This window comes from Lytechinus pictus, chromosome 13 (genome assembly GCF_037042905.1).
Source record: "Lytechinus pictus isolate F3 Inbred chromosome 13, Lp3.0, whole genome shotgun sequence".
Taxonomy (NCBI): Eukaryota; Metazoa; Echinodermata; class Echinoidea; order Temnopleuroida; family Toxopneustidae; genus Lytechinus; species Lytechinus pictus.
In genome coordinates, this window is record NC_087257.1 from 16,316,640 (window position 1) to 16,335,018 (window position 18,379).

Below are 18,379 nucleotides of genomic sequence, written 5' to 3' on the forward strand. Positions count from 1 at the left end.
CTTCTATATCTCTACCATTTCCATTTCCATATATCTATTCATTTATTCATAGATTTCCGTCTGTCTTCACACATACTTATTCTTATCATTATTCAAAAGAACAATCTGTCTGAGGTGATGTTGATTACACCTGTTAGTGTTCAAATTATTCATTCTTCATATGCTTTCAATATAAATTCATTTGTTTGTTTAGTGTTCGTCTTTTCATATCGCAGATATGCCTGGTCTTTTCCTTCATCTATCTCGCTTAATCCATTCATCATACACCTAGATTTTGAGCAACTTACTGTCCACACAACAATTGGTTAAAAAAATCATCCAACTCTGGGTAGATTTCTATTTATACTGTGTAGTTTTCACCTAAAGCGCACATTATTGGTTTAAAACTACCCAGAATTGGATAAAGTTTCAACCGATTGTTGTGTGGACAGACCATGTTGGCCAACATTTTTTTAGAGTGTATTCAATTACCCACTATAAAAAAGCACTTGCACTCCCTCCTATTTTCAAGTTGGAATCAATTATTCACGTCCCTTTCACCGGCTCATCGATATGAACGCGTCTATGCATGGATGATACATCTGCCTTCATAACAGAACACATTATAACTCCATCTTTGTCGGGTGTGTTCACACACAAAGTAATACTACAATCGTGGCAGTCCTGGGTCCCGTCTTACAACGAGTTACGATTGATCCGATCAATCGTAACTCTATGGAAATCCATCAGTGTCATAATTTTTTTTCTACAGAAAATCTGCAAAATGTCCTTTGTAAACAAAGGAGATCACACCAAGTTGTCAAGAAATCAATTAATTTATGGATATACATTCATATCTAGAATTTTTTTTTTGAACAAACATGCATTTTAAATGTTGACTTTGCTGGCTTCCCATAGTTGCAATTGATCGGATCAATCACAACTCTTTGTAAGACGGGCCCCAGATCGACAAAACTCATTACGTTCAGGGGCGGTTTCAGGATTTTCCAAATGGGGTAGGGCATTTATGTTCAGAAAATGTTTGATAAGCTACCAAAGAAAGTCTTCACTTCCGATTGATGGTGATTTACGTAAGGAAAAATAATTTATAAAAAAAGCAAAATAAATGAGTCACTTGAGTGTGCACGACATTTCCCCCTAGACAAATATTTGTTATTGCTCTCAAAGGGAAGGAGGGGCGGTCCGCATGTGCCCCTGCCTGGATCTGTCACTGACTGCATTATTACTTTCTTCATGCCCGTTTCGTGGGCGTGAATGTAGCACTAATGTTCTGGCGCCCATAAACGAGGAATAAATTTGGCTCATGTACAGTGGAGATACGATAGGGGATTATAATCTGCGTTAAAACTGCTTCTTTAATCTGCAATGCTCTGCATTTTATGATTTATTACGATGTAATCTTGCTTTGCATCTCGGATACATTCTTACATGGGTTAATCAGACCTTTTTTGTGTGGGGTGTGAGTGTGTGTGTGTGCCTGTCCCGAGAAATGTTTTCTTTTTTTTATTTTAGTTGCCTGAATAAATGCAAATTACAAAATGCGAATGCTCCACTTGATTTTTCAAGTAATGCTGAACATATTGTGTGTGTCTTGTTTTGTTAAAAATACAGGCTTCTTTTTGTGCGTGTGTGTGTGTAAGAGAGAGTGGAAGGGTGTGTGTGAGGGTGCGTGTGTATGTGTGAAGTCTAAAAAAAAACTTGATCAGGATTAATTGATTTCAATTTTTCGACGATGCTTATACATGTCATTACATGTTGAAATTGGTGATAATAGAGCGGTACCTCACTGCGCGTACACATCCTCCCCCACCCCCTTCATACCGATACGCGCCTGGTTTAGTACTCATCTAAATGTTTTATTAATATATTTTACACAAACAATGATAATTGAAGGATTAATTGCAATTTAATTTTCTTACCAACTAGAATCTGTCCATATACTTCTCATATCCGACATTCATGAAGGTCTACATGCACGGTCTAGGCACTGGACGACACACCTGGAAAAATGAAGTTCGAAACCCGTTCATGGCACATGAACCAGAATAAGGCATTTACATGCACATTTCCACTGCTCTTTCGCGTCTTTCGGATGAGGGCATTAAAGAGCAGACCCAGACATATATAATCGTGTCTGCAAAATCAAACCCATTAACATCTACACATAACCCGTGCCACTGAATTAATTATTTATTGACATTGCTTTCTTCATGTTTTGGGTTTGGGGGGATGTTGATCAAAAGTAGACCCAAATTGTTCAAAATGATATGATACCCGTCTGTAAAAAAAATCAAAATCCTACCCTCTCAGCGCTCTTCACTTCATATGCCCCATTTCTACAATCAAAGATTTTAAAACTAATTAAAGATGATATGAGGACTCTATAGCAGTGGTGGAATTTCTTATGAGGTTTATCGTAGACGAATCAAGGTCAAAGAGAGTTAAGTGTTAGCAAATAGCACTGGTTTTACCCCCCCCCCCTCCCCCGAGAAACTACGCTTCGAATTATAGGGGGAAGTTTTATGAAGGCTGTTTTGTAACTCCGGTTAGGGGCGCTAAAATAGCAGTCGCAGCAAATTATTTCATGACAAAGTCTTTAATCAAGGTCATTTGTAACCATAGCCTCATATAGTCTAGATCTAGTACGTTTATGTAAACCAAACCTTGTGAAATCATGAAATCTAAGCTGAAAGACAAGCACACGAATGATCGCCTACTCAGATAAGCACATGTGGGAACGTGTGTATTATTAATGTTTGAGGAAAAAAAGAATCCCCAACCGCCAGGAGTGTCACCCTTATTTTTGCTTTTTTTCTCAATACCTACTCTAAAAAAGGTTTTGGCATTACTGGGCAACATACTGTCCTCACAACTAAGGTTAAAATCTGTCCAAATTGGGTAATGAATTTGCTCAACGTAAAAAAATTGCCCAGAATATATTACCAACATACATTACCCAACACAGTGGGCAGTATGTTGCCCAACATTTTAAGTGTGTATGCATTTTTATACCACAATCATATAGACATAACTTGTCTTTATGCATATTTACACTTGTTTTAAAATATCGCAGGATTCCATTTTAACTTATTTCAAGATCTTTATCACAATTAGGAGTGGGAAGTCAATGGAATAAGACATGCAGTATGACATGTGTAATGTATAACCTTCCCGCTAAAATGTATCGGGATGGCGCCAGTCACTTTCCCGCTGTAATCTACGGTAGATCGCAACACAGTGGTCAACAGGCGAATCCAGTTGAAGGGGGATGTCTAACCATGGATAAAGGCTGATTGTTCTCTGTAAATATATCTCGTGACCAAAGTGAATGATAGGGGGTCAATCAGAACAGTGTCGTATTCAAGACGTGGGATAGTCGGGACCCTACCCCTGGACGACCCACCAATATATTTACTATGCAAGAAAATGTACTCGGCATCCTCCCCTAGAACTGCGTTTTAGTGTATTTTATTGCGGGTCAGAATAATAGGAGCGATAAGTCTTTTTATTCCTTCTTTTCTATCTCCTTTTCTTTTCTACTTCATCATCACCATCTCTCTAACTCTCTCTCTTTCTTTCTATCTATATATATATCTACATGTATCTTCCTAATCACTTCTCTCTCTCTCTCAGTTTCTTTCTTTCTATTCCAATTCTTCACACTCGTGGTTTTGTTAATATCTTCTTTCTATCTTCCGTCTTGTTTTTATTCTCCTCTCTCTTTTTTTCTTTCTCTGATTCTCCTGTTTTAATTCTCGCTCATCATCCATCAATAATGTCACTTCCACGCGTCTTTCCCCGTAACCCCGGCCTGCTTCGGCGTGTATAAATACCCAGAGGTAATTACGAGCCAGCCGAAAACTTATTACCCTCTAACCCTCATCGCTTTCTCACCGGATTGTTGCCTTAGCTAATCTTGCATGGACCAACACGGTCCATCTTCTTTACCTATTATTTGTCCTACTCCTCCTCCTATTAAACAGTAGCATCTAAGATTAAAGGCATCGAGTAACTTTAAAAAAATCAGAGCTTCGTTCAGGTCTCCACAGCCAGTGGTTTAGATATCGTGACACGTATAAGATATACATATATACCATTACACATTATTAAATTTGAATGCACTTCTAAAATTGCTAAACAGTATAAACGTCACGACTTGTCCTATATTGCCTTAAAAGTCCGATTTCATTTCTAATGAAGACTCACACGCTATACTGAAACATATCTCACACTATTATTTTTATCAGAAATATGTTACATATACTCTGTGATAACGCATACCTTCCGTAAAATGAATATGAGAATAAAGTGTCTATCATCACACAGTTTTAGTTGTTTGGATCACAAATAATGATAGGAATGAAAAGTCTTCAATTTTAAAATACCATGTATATAAACTACGTTATGTATGAAACTGTTTCAGGTTCAGCATTATTTTCAAAAGAATACAATTTCTTCCGGTTTAGCAAACTCAAAATCCTTTCCTGCTTTACGTTCTGCTTTCTCTCTGCTTTTATTTTATTTACTGAGATGTCATTTTTATACCAGATTTATATTTTCGTACGGACTAAAGTGAATGATGTATTTCGATCGACCATTGACTGGCGATTGGTTCAGTATTCTCTTTAACTTGAACTCCCAATGTGCAATCATTGAAGAGCTGTTAAAATTGGACCAAATAATGAATGAAGCACATCCTTGATCACAGTTTGCCCCACCATGTCTTTATGTGAAAATGTTCTCCTAGTTTACGATGGAAGACATAATTACGACGGAGAACATATTTATCTCACACTCATTGATGCCCTCTAAACCGGATTACCAATAAGCATGATAAGTGCTAGGGAGGTACGTGTCATAGATGGGATCGTTTGTAAACTAGATCTGCTGTTCAGATAGTTTATGGTGGTCTGGTCATGCTGACTATGAAGCTAGCTCTGAATTTTATTAGGTCGGGTAGTGTTCCGTTACAATTCTTGCGGTGAATTTCACTCGAAATTTTCTATCAAGCAATCAGATGCGAATGTTTTAGTAGCTACCATCATGAATCAGCTTACCTAACTGACAAAGCTCTCCAAAATATCGCAGGAGTATCAATGGCTGAGGTGATTAAGAAAATTAACGCCAAGAAGATCTGTGTCTTCTCTGGTAGACACGAGGACCCCCCCCCCCCCCACACACACACACACCCTCACAAACAACCATACCCAGACGCACAGACGCGGAGACCTTCTTCAAAATAAAGGGTTTATTATCATTCTACGCTCGTAGTTCGATCTCCTCAAAGAAAAATACTTTTGAAATCCGAGTACGTGGTATTTTGTGTGTGAAAGAGTTCAGGGTGGCATAAAACATCCCTGGGGCACTCCAATGAGAAAATGAGGCTCTAATTGGGCGAGAGATTGGGGCATATTGCATTCGACTATACCATCAAACTCCAGAAATTTTCCAATTAGAGCACTTTCACGCTTCCAGCAATCGATGGGTTAAACTGCGTTCACGTTGGCACTTCAGTGCAGTAATGCGAGTTGAATGGTCGAGTACGTAGCAGCGTTGTTGTAGACTTTTTATATTATTTCCTTACTCATTTACTCGATTCAGATATAAGAAATACATTATTTACTGAGGGTAAATGCCGTTTGAGAAGGGGCCAGGGTCGGTCACTCCGGCCTGATAAATATTTCATTGGCTCCTAATTACGTCTCGTGGTCATAGGGGTATCACAATGGTGTGATTTTAGTCTATGTGACAAAGGGATGTAACTATCTAAGCTGACTTGTTAAACTAGTTTTTACCGTAATCTTTACGATAAATATACTCTTGAACAAACATTTGAAACTTCTGTAAAAAAAAAAAAGGGAAATAGAGACAAGCAAAAATTTGTACAGTGGTAATGATAATCATCAAAACGTTTTAACAGTGGATATTTCCAGTTTTTGTCAATTAATGTTTTTTAATATATACAATGGTGTGAATAAAACATATTGCATCTATATGATAAATTATTTTGAATCTGACGAACAGTCACATGCACTTGAATTCAAATAATGTCATACCTCATATAATGAGCATTAGAAAGTGGTATTGCAATGACATAAATGAACAGAATATTAAAATGCCATCTGTTGCTAATGGCTAATGATTTCCATTTGTATATTCTTTTCTTTTCCAAAATGGGAATAACTTTAATGAATTCGGCTTTCAAATATAAGTTATGCCTAATTTCCTCACTGTGCTTGCTCTATCATCAGCATGTGAAACATTAATGTCACATTTAGGATATCAAACAAGTTTGCAAGAGAGATAGAAAGAATTTATTTCATGCCTAATATATTTTACGATCGTTCTGCTTCATATGTCTGAGGCTATCATTTGACTCAACGGGGCTGACTTTTATAAAGAAGTTTATTTATTTTTGTTTTATCATGTTCATGATGATCTAGACATTTACGTGGCAAACATTTATACAATCGAAACGAACACGCAATATAGCACATAGTTACTCTAAGCAATCATGACAATGTAATATGTATTAATCTCGCATGTTTGTATTTATGGGATGCACGAGTGGGAATTGTAATAGCAAAGAACTGCAATCGAACCGCGTCAACCACGTATATGGAGAGCCAGCAACGCCAATATCTATTAATGCATGTTCGTTCAAAATATTGTTTTAGATATGGTGAATACTCATACAATCATGGTTCTTTTGACAGTTTAGTGTGCTCTACTTTGCTTACAAAGGACATCGTGCAAATTTCCTGCAGGAACATTTATAGAATGATGGCTTTCCAAATAGTTGATGATGGTTGGATCAGTCGCAACTCTCTGTAAGATGGGACCCTGAGCATTGTTATAACCGGCATGTGCCGAAGTTCGTAGGCTATGGCAAGCCGTTTTATTTCTTAATACCAAGATTGTCTTTTCTTAACAACCCAAATGAGTCTTCACATAAAGAATTCGAATTCTATGTATTTTTTGTTATTAACAAAATGCAATTAATGAAGTCAAGAATGAAATGATAGATGTTAAGATATTGAACAGATTCATAGCTAGAATGGCAAAGCTACAAACTGTACTCGACTGGGCTTAGATCCGTCGATAGATTGGAGCACCATCCTCGGATTACAGAGTATATGAATAAGTATACAAATCTATAAGTGTATAAACCATTGCATTTACTTCTTTGTTTTTTTTTTTCATCTTTGCACAGATGTACCAGAAGAGGGTTATTGCCTACCAGAATGGGACAAGACCGTATGTTGGCCTCTCACCGCAATCAACCAATCAGCAACCTTGCCATGTCCACCAATCTTTCCACAAATCGATCCATCAAGTAAGCGTATCTCCTTTTCGCCCCTATTTTATTCTCTATGCAACAGTCACACCTACGGAAACGAATCCAGATCGACCAATGGTCGGTCTTTTGACTCCCCTCCCTCAACCCAAGCTTTCGAGAAAGCACCCCCCCCCCCCCCGGTTTTCTCGATAGGGTTTGGCCACCCTGGCTCCGCGAACCCAGACGATCGTCACAAGCCATAGCTATTGCCGGTTTGGAGTCCGTTTAGTGAATATTGTTAGCAATTTTTTGATCAGCGACGAAGAAAGTTTTCGAGAACATAGTAAGTGTATCGAAAACACCCGTCAGAATGACAAGGAACCACGAGGAACAGCTGATAATCCTTTGTCGAATATTTGTGAACCGGAACAGCAGTTTCGTCCTAAGATTCGGAGCTGACGAATACTTGCAAATATGTCGTTTGCCCAGAGACGAGGACGAAATTGCTGTTTTGATTCACCTTATTTCAACAAAGATTTCTTGGCTACTCTTTGTCGTGAATGGCATCTGACAATACGTTTTCTATGTTCTTGAAAGCGTTCTACGTCGCGGTGCGAAAACGACCTCACATAGCATTAATCTTCGTCAAATACAAATCCTTGTTTTAAACGAACTTTTTACTGTAGAGCCTTTAGAATAAATACATTCCTCGAGAACTGCAGTGTAATTTTCCTGAACAATACAAAGAGGGTAAATGAAAAAAGAAATGAGCTTCAATGGAGAGGTAAAATGAAGAAGGATATAGACGCCAGCATTATCCATCTCAGCCCCTGGAAATTATCTTCTTCTTTTTTCTTTTTAAAGGATCGCGGGGTAAAAATACTGATATTGTCCTCGTGTTTTTTAACCTCTGGGCATAAAGTATCAATCTTCACGAATTCGTTTATCGTACCAACGTGTTCATGACTTCGACACAATAGAAAGTGTGGACATATCTTATTCCTTTAAACCGGAGGGTTATTTTACTAGCTCAATGGCTGGATCTAACAACACATTGCTAAACTTAAAGATATTCCATCATTTTGTTACATCTTATGTGTGACTTTGAATAAATATGTGAGAACAGCAACAATTAAATGAAAAATTATCATCTGATTAATAAACCTTAAGCCATATTCCTTATCTTATTTCTGATCACCATCAGCAAAATACAAACAAGAAATGAATCTCGATCTCTCATTGTGTACGCACCTCAAGCCTGTCAAGCGTTAGAAGTGCCCCTCGAAACATTAGCATTTTGTTTCACTTAATTAGGTATATAATCACACTTCCGTCGATATAATTCGTCAAGTTTCTTCTCTTGATCGATATAACTGTCTTCTAGTTCTTTGATTGGTTGTTTTACATGTTGTTTTGTTATCTTTTTGTGTTTGTTTTGTTGGGTATGGGGACTGTAGCATAGAATAATAGCCCTGGTTGATCAAGGCAAGTGTTCCCATACAATTTGACCTTTCTGTTTTCGAGTTGACTTTCGTGTACTGTCATACAGGATTAGATAAGTAGAAAATGACATTGAGTGGTGATTACTTTCTGGAGTATTGCAGGTACGATAATTAGCTTATAAAAAAACGAACGAAAACACATTTCAAATATCAGCATTTTCGTCATTCGCCTTTTCAATCAAAATGGTAACGCATAAGGGTAAGGCTTTCCAGGATATATTTGTTAACCTTCGACTGACAAAAAAGTTTTAATTTGTAGTCACAAACCAAAAATGGAAACTTTCTATCCCCGAAACGACAAGATTCAAGTAATGAGGTTAAGGAATATCACCAAATCGCGCGAGCATCAATACTGATTTTTTTTTTCGGAAAAACGGGCCATGAATATTTTGGTCATGTTTATTACCTAGTTTGTGCTAGAATGTGTTTTAGATAAGGGATTGGGGATATGATTATAAGCAAACTGTTTTCATGACTATATTCACTTAATTTCTCACTGGTCTACAACCAGCGTGACCAGTTCCTGTGATCAGTGAATTTTCTTTGGTCTAATTTCCAGTAAGACTACTTATACCGGTTAAAGTGTGATACCCACTTGGTATAACAAATCCATACTATTAGAAGAACTGTTTATTAACCAATTTTTCATTAATAATTCTGAAAAGTGCGAAAATAACGTAGACAAAGCTGAATTTAGACCTTCTAGGAATGATAAATTACAGACCAAGGTGGAAAGAAAACGGGTTGTTTTTATCGTGATGGTTTCAGACCATGAATGCGAACCCGACATTGCGTCATTTGTTACTAAGGTTTTAATGGTTCGTGTGTATACTTGTAACTTTTTTCCTGTAATTCTTGTCGTGTTTCCTTCAATCTTGTCAGTTTTTAATGCAACTGCGCTGTCGTCCTGTAATCCTGCAATCTGTCCGAATCTATTAAGATTAGCTGACCCCAGATAGGTCTTATAGAAGGATTTATTTATTCATGTCTGTCAAGAATATACAGTTGTTTGTTGAGGATCATCGTTTGTTTGGCACCTGGAAACTGAATATTTTGACGACATGCAACGGAAAGTTATCAGGATGATTTGTGGGTGCAGCACAGTGTAAGAGTATTTTGAAAGACACCGTACAATTCCCAGTTTAAAAAAAAAAAAACTTGACAACGAAAAAGAGATACATATATATATATAAAGCAAAAGTGATACCTTCCTAACATCTCACTAGCATGTGTTCAAATTAGATTCAAAACTTTGTAGACTAAATTCAACATGGCGATAAGGTTAAAAAAATCGTAGTTACTTGGCGTTCATGGGGGGATTCTCCATGCTGATATATGGAGAGAATAAAAAAAGGTTGTGGGGGTTGTTGGCTTTCTCTCTCGCAGTTTCCTAGATGGTTGTGAAGTATGTTGTACTTAAAACCAATCTGTTTGATATACAGGTTAACAGTTATCCATCATGAAATCATTGAACAATCGACATTAAAACAAGTTGCTATTTATAAGTGAATAGTATTCAGGGAACTAAAACTTCCTAACCGCCCTAAGCGTTTGGAAGTATATAACAATATTACTTTCAAAACAGATTTGGATGAACTTTTGAATGATTAAACGGTAGTTCATAGAAAAGTAGGCCATCGCAGCGGCCACCCTCTTCGAATACAGCTCCCCGGCTCTTCTTTTAAACTCACTTCTTAAATCTGTTCTTTAATTCACAAGCTGATGAAAATCAAGTAGAAATAGGAACTAATTGTAATGATGAATAAATCATTATTACCATCAATGTCTACCCACTTTAGCTAATGAGTGATCTTCTATCGTCCTGTATTCTGAGCTCGATATTCAAAGGTGGAGAACGGTCTATTCGACAGTTAAAGTGAGATTTTCTTAAAGTTCTGCAAGTAGGTCCGTGTCAGAACGACGGAATGTTTGGATGAAACAGCAAAAAATTAGAGCCATACATAAATTCTTCGTGGGTTTTGTTTTTTCGATTATATCCCCGGTTAGAAACTATCACAAAGATATACCGACATAGCAGCTTTCCTCAAGGCCCCCCTCCCCCCTCCATCTATGCCTTAGATGGGTTACATTACTTTGAACAAACCTGGAGATCAGGGGTGCGTTTCAATGTAGGACTAGTCGGATATTTTTTTTTTCGGGGGGGCAAAGTATGTTTCTGGCATTTACCATTATGAAAGTTACTTCTCAGCCAATTAAAATAGAGGAAAGGTGTTAGGTCCGACAGAATGTCTTCCGAATATGTTTATGAAACAGTATCATGTTAGCTCACGAAGACCACCATCAACATTTTGAGATAGACCTACACTGAAATTGTTTTGTATATCCTCGACAAAGTGCAGGCATGTATTTGTATACTAATGGATGGAAGCCGGCGTCTCTCACATTTCTTTACAATTTCCATTTTTCTTACCTAAAAATACACTTGATCTTTGAAGCTACTGGAAAGAAATAAAGAGAGGAGGGATGTCTTCAGAACAATAATCATACTTAAATCCTAGCTAGACATATTGATCAAGCACATCTTGATTTGTCTGCATCATGACGCCGAGGTGATTCCACAATCGTTTGAAAAACTATAAAATAGAATATCTTCATGATGCGTCAAGGCTCTGTTCTGGTAATCAGTAACTTGTTTTTGTTACATTCCCATTCCCTGGGAAAATGTCCTCGGCGACGGACTGATTCCAACAATCATCTTTCCTCGATCAATGTGTTTACATGGATGATGTTCTAATCCTTAGTTCCAGATGATGAGCGCCATCTTTTAAAATTATCATGTGAATCATTTTTTTTCGTGCGTGATGCGTAATTTTATTTCCAGCATCGAACATTCACGTTCGATTTCTTGATGTACTTCTGAAAATAATGCTCTAAATGAAATAATCGAATCTATAAGATCTTTGCGATATCTCTCCAATTCAATCCCCTCTCCCTCTCCCGCTATCTCACACACACACTCATACACTCTTACACATTTCACTACGCACCCTAACACATAAGCATACACACGGACGCCAGACATACACCATACGCACACTCTCCCCGAAGAACAGTACACACACGCGCGCGCACCCCCCCCCCCTTTCTCTTGCCCCACACCATAGAGTTATATAAACCTAACTCTATGCCCCACACTCACTTTCTCTTTCTCTCTCTCTCTCTCTCTTCTGGAAGTTGGTCCCAACTCTCTAGCAGCTATGACAGTTCAGCCATGCTAGTTGTAGAGGGCCCGCCTCACGAACTGGAGACCATGGGTTCAATCACAGGCTGAGTTAAGACTTTGAGAATATGACCTTCTTCAATCTAGCCTGGCGCTCCCCATTTAGACCTGAAAAGGGCAATAATAAGATTATCAGTTAAATCAGTTATATAACTAAAGTGTTCGCCCAGGGTAGGTAGAATAATATTATCCTTGGTAATATTGAGTTTTTTTTATTCAATAATTCCCTGTTACTTCTACATATGACTCGTCATCTCCCTGTACTTCCTTACACGGAGGACTGGCTTATTTTTACTGTTCAGGGGCCTATTTCATAAAGGTATAGCGTCAGCGTCAAGTCCCAAAACAGCGTCAAATTTTCACCTGCAGCGTCAAATTAAATATTTGACGCTGCAGCGCATTTCATAAAAAGTTGACGCTCCAGTAGGAGCGTCAACTTTTTACTGGAGCGACAAGTATGGTTACTGGAGCGTCAAATAGGGTTAAATATTTGACGCTGGTCATGGGGGAGCGTCAAGTTGACACTGTAAAGGGTTTTTCATTGTTAAGAATGGTGTACGTTGTGCTCAGGCATGCCCAAAGGGCTCTTACAAGAGAACAGATATTTAGAGCAATGTCTGCGATAATGCTAATAAAGAAAATATTAATGTAATGCTTTCTAGTAGAAATGCTGTTTCTTTTTTTTTGTTCTACCTACCCCCCCAAAAAAAAAAAATTCTAAAAATTCCTCCGAAACAGCAAATTTTTCAGTCTTTCCCAGGGCAGGCAAAGGGAAAAAAAGGGAGGCAAGTTATAGACAGACTTAAAAAAAAAAAAAATTGAGAGGATTTTTTTTCTTGTGGGAAAAAATAGAGGAAGGTAGATCTATTATGTGGAAGTGTTTAATGCAAGGCCTAAATTAAAAAAGCCCTAGGCCATAAAAAATGTTACACTTCGTAATTCCGAAGGTCCGTAATTCCGAAACACGTAAATTGCCTATACCTCGATGTTCGTTAATCTGAAAACGTAAAAGAGTTCGTTAATCCGAACATTTGTGGCGTTATTCCGAAGGTTCGACAATCCGAAAACGAAATAAGGTTTGATGTTCCGAAGGTTTGTTAATCCAAGAACGAAATAAGGTTCTTTGTTCCGAAGGTTCGTTAATCTGAAAACGAAATAAGGTTCGTTAGTCCGAAAACGAAATAACGTTCGTTAACCATTTCGTTTTCGGATTAACGAACATTCGGAATTACGAACCTCACTTCGTTTTCGGACTAACGAACCTTCGGAATAATGAAGCTTCGGAATTACGAATGTATGCGATAAAAAAATGATTGCTTTTTTTTTCTGTTTCTGACTTTCTCAACAAAAAAAAGTTGTGGCCATGGCATTGTTGAATCCATTTACTGAATGGTTATTCACCGTTGAAACCGATAACTTAAAAATCATTTCCATTTTGAACAAAAATAATCTTTTTAGGTCATTTTCGATGTTTCATGCATAGAGCCTACAAATTTACTTGCTTCAGGGTGATCATACAGCACTGCACCAGCAGTGGGCCGCCGCCTGCCTTGTTGTTGATACAACCTTGCATTACCGACACAAATAGTCAAGTGTGGGACTGGGATTAAACTTGTACGGTAGAAAATTTGTTGAAGGTGAAATTTCGACCGGCAATAATAATAAATTTTCCCCCTTTTTTAAATAATTTTTTCCCTGGTATAGGGCTAAATGAAATCAATTCTCTGAAAACTTACAGAATGGAGAAACAATGCTATGCCAACCTGTGACAAATAGATATTTTCTTCTTACTCTCTTCTAGAATTGCAAACTATCGCCATAGAGCCATCACTCTGCTTCAACTGCTAGTCTTATGCTGCAGACCCTGTTTGCAGCTGCTAAATAATAATTTCGCTCCCGAAAAAATTAATAAGCAAAAAAATAATAATATTCTCTTTCAATTTTTCTTCTTCTAATTTTGCTTCTCAAAGGTGGGGGGGGGCACGGGCCGGTTGTGCCCCCCCCCCCCCTGGATCCGCCAGTGCTTTCTACCAAAACTTCTGACTTGAATTGAAAACAAAAAACTGGAGAGAAAGGGGATTTCCCCCTAATCAGCCTCGTACATGACTATTCAAATAAATAGCTGGAAAGTCAAGCTGACTTTCCAGCGAATGTGCTTTTATGAAATGCAAAGTTGCTAGCATAGCAAGTTGCTAGCATAGCAAGTAAAAGCTGCTATTCTACCAGAGTTGCTATGATAGCAACTTGCTATGATAGCAATTCTTTATGAAATGGGCCCCAGGAGTGGTTACCCTGGTATTGTTCATACACGCAGAGCATACCTCATCCAAAATAACTGTTACTCATCGTGTTCTCCTTCTTTTCCCGTCGTCATTACGTCGGCAACAAAATATTCTTCTTCTTGCCATCTGAACACCCTCTTCCATGGGCCTCTATTGCCACACTTCACTGTTTAGGTTAAGGGTAAACAGCCTATCATGATTGCAAGACTTTCCACAAGGGATAAGATGAGGGGGGTTAGACTCGTCTTTTATCAAGATATCATGTATCATGCCAGCTTTCTCGGATAACACAAGCCAATTTGCCGAACAGACAAGAATAGGAATCTATCAACTTGGGCAAATTTCCCTGATGACTGCCTGACCATCAAAGATTGCTCATATCAATTACTTTTTTCCTTAAGTGGACATTGTCCGATTTTGAGTTTTGCTTTAAAATTGTTGTTTTTATTCATTATCATTATTTTTACGCTCGCGCCAGACAAATCCTGAGTGTGGGCGCCATTTGGGACAAGGATTAGCACTTGTTGCCATCATATTTGGTTGCATTAGTCATTCCCGCTTGTGTTTTGATTGTACTGATCTATCCATGGTTTCTACATCTTAGTCTCAATTGCTTTTCTCTCTCTCTCTCTCTCTCTCTCCCTCTCTCTCTCTCTATCTCTCTCTCTCTATATATATATGTATATATATATATACAATACATATATATCTATCTATCTCACGCACACACACACGCCCGCGCATCCCTACATACACTCGCATACATACACAAACAAAAATACTCCAGTCACCATGCTGTCAAGTTAGTTTCAGAAAGACATAGTAAACACACTTAAAATGTTGGGCAAAATACTGTCCACTGTGTTTGGTAATGTATATGTTGGTATAATATATATATATATATATATATATATATATATTCCGGGCAATTATTATCCCATTGAGCAAATTCATTGCCCAATCATTAGTTTTTATTACCCAAATTGGGTAGATTATAACCAACAGTTGTGTGGACAGTATATGTTGCCCAGTGTTGGTTAAAATTTTGCTCTTTTTTTTCCCAACTTGATTGATTTTTTTGTCAGTGTGTAGTATATACTTCAATATCTGTGTTTGAACTAATTCCCTTGTTTTATACGGATCCACTTTTATCAGATCGTAGAATATCATCTGGTCTGTTTACTTCCCTGTTCTAGGGAAATCAAAATGAGAGTCTGATCAAAATATATGCGTTGAACGTTTGCGAACATGTCTCTTCCCGTTTTAATGCAGTTCGCAAACAAATTTAGTTACCGCAAAAATTCACAAGAGTTTGCAACACTCGTCAGAAAAGTTCATTTGGGAAAATGCATCAAAACGCATAGATATATGTTCGCAAGCGCTCGACGCACATTTTTAATCAGTGGGTCAATTTTGTACGGGAGCCATGTGATCATTGGTCGCTATCGCTGGCCAAGAAAAGAGAACTTCACCGATATTGTCCTACAACCGTTTGCGATTGCAATGGCAACTGTTTGTGGAAAAATAGATTTGCAAATAAATTTTGAACATGTTAAAAATTTCTTTGCGTCAATGAAAATGAAAATCATTTAGTTTACGAACTTTCTTGGAACCTTTTAAGAAAGTTTTGCAACCTTATTTGCCTCGTTAAACTGGTTTTAGCGTAAGGAAGGACAGAACCGTTCTTTGGGAAGCGCTCTTCGCACATTTTGAGCGCGCTTCTCAACACACTGTGTGTAGAATCCCTACGCTGCGGTTTCAAATTTCGCGCGAAACGTGTCACCACACTGAGAGCGTTCCTGTAGCAACAAGATCGCTTTACGTGAAGTGATTTTGAAAACCAGGTGATCAAATTGGAATGCTGGCAAAACGATCTTCCAAACTGGTTTCCTGAACCGGTTTCCAGTTGATTAGTTTTAGAAAGTGTAATGAGAACGGGGTCTATCAATAGGCGGCGGAAGCGTGGGGAACGGGGGACCTGCCCCCCCCCCTAAATTTGAGGAGGGGGACGATCCCCCCCCCCCCCTAAATTTTTAGTTGATAACCTTTTTTTTTCTTTTTCTTTTTTTTTGCTTGTCAATTTTGTTTCCTGCGTGGACCCACAAAAAAATTTTGGTTGATAACCTTTTCTTTTTGCTTTTTTGGCTTCCGCCGCCAATGGGTCTATCCCTGGTGGGTCTAAAATTCGCTACGTTCACAATAACCATTTACCCCTCAGTGAGATACCCTCCTTTACCTCAGACATACAACCGTACAAAGAAGAGAAAAAAGTGTAAATTGGGGTAAATCTAATATTTAAGACTTCATCCCAATCCGATTTAGATTCGAATCTCCTCGGTCCTCTGGGGATTTTTCTTGACAAGTGAGTATTTTATAATTTCTCCATGATTCGAGAGACGTGGACTCCAAGGCATCCGGACATACAATGAAGATGGTCTTCATGCTGTGGGGGACAGTGAGTGATGATGAAAAATATCGTTAAAAGTGATGAAGGCATTAAGACATTTGATATCTTTAATGGATTCCCTTAAACGAGTTTTACCCATATATAGGGAAGATCAAAAGATGAAAAAAGTAACGAATCAACATCTACGGGAGAGCATAATGTTCTTAAAGATATCTTGGGATAAGAATAAGGCTTATTTTGAAATATAACTAAAGCATAGCAAATTTGTCATTTTCATAGATACTGTTCAGCGTACTGTCTACTTATTAAGGAAAGTAAGGTTTAGTAAGGTATATTATGAGAGAGGGGAGAAATTAAAGGTGAACGGACTTTAAAGTACATGTATGACATGTTGGTATGTACAGATAGGAGAAAATTGAAAAGTGGGAGGGGAGGGGGATGAAGGATGTGGGCCCATGCCTCCATCTTGGAGAATAGGAAGTCTGGGGGAGAGAAATAAAAAAGGTGACACAAGGAGAAAAGGGGGGATAAAGAAGAAGAAGAAGAAGAAGTAGAAGTAGAAGTAGAAGAAGAAGAAGAAGAAGAGGAAGAAGAATTAGAAAACGAAGAAGAACAACAAGAAACAACAACGAGGAGGCGCGATAGCTCAGTCGGTAGAGCGGGGGATTCGTATTCTGGTGACCCGGGTTCGACTTGGTGCGCTAGTGCCCTTTGGTAAGGCATTAATCCTCATTACCAGGTCCTTCGGAGAGGACCTTAAGCCGTCGGTCCTCTGGTTGCTTGCTTACAAGCATTAATGCTTTCTTAGCAATCAGGTACAAAATCCCCACAGCAGCAGCTGTAACGAGAACAGCAGCAGCAAGCAAACAACAGCAAGGAGACTAAAGGTCAAGAAAGACCATCTTATATAAACCCCTCAAAAAAAGTTTGGAAATCTGTGTTTGGCCATTAATTTCTCCCAACTCCCAATTCTACACAATGCAAATTTGACATCATTCAAAAGATCATTTAATTCTTTTTCAGATGATACTATGCTTGTTATGATCATACCATCACGAAAAGAGCAGGATTCAAAAGTGTTGGGTGAGGTCTGAATTGAAAAGCTGCAAAACGAGCAGAAATAGTGATGAAGGGTCAATCCATTCAAATCAAGCCCATGCTTCTTCATTTTTTTAGTTTTGTTTTTGTTTTTTTGTGGTTTGAAATACCCATGCATGTTTGTTTGTTGTGTGTTTGCTTGTACAGAGGTGTGTTTGATTCCATGTTAATGTTGACGTTGAGGTGCATGAAAACAATGAAAAGAAACCGCTGAGAAACTCACTATTTGACTTTCAATATTGTGTCATTTTGCAACTTTTTTTAATTTTGACCTTGCCCCACATTTCAAGGCACTGCACCTCCATGTGAACCAAAATCATATCATGTAGGGTATCATTTTATAGGGAATTAAATGCTCTATTAATTAATATTAATTACACATTGATATTCACTAAAACCGAGGAGGGATTATCGATCAAAGTCAGATTTCTAAACTTTTTTTGAGTTTATAAAAAAAAATCACTTTCACTTCGTCTTACCCCAGTGGCCCACTTTCTTTCCAACCTTTGTTGTATTTTCTTTAATTATTAATGCCATTATGTATTCTGACGTGTTTCCTGTGTTGAATTC

The 18,379-nt window shown here is 38.0% G+C and overlaps 1 protein-coding gene across 1 annotated transcript in view; it reads left to right on the forward strand.

Moving 5' to 3' along the window:
* The first annotated feature begins 7,218 nt into the window (after positions 1 to 7,218).
* LOC129275066 (PDF receptor-like) overlaps positions 7,219 to 18,379 on the forward strand; it is a 34,724-nt gene continuing 23,563 nt past the window's right edge. Inside the window, exon 1 of the mRNA XM_064108679.1 lies at positions 7,219 to 7,336. The gene's annotated coding sequence lies outside the window, so the exon portion shown is untranslated. The remainder of the gene's footprint in view (positions 7,337 to 18,379) is intronic.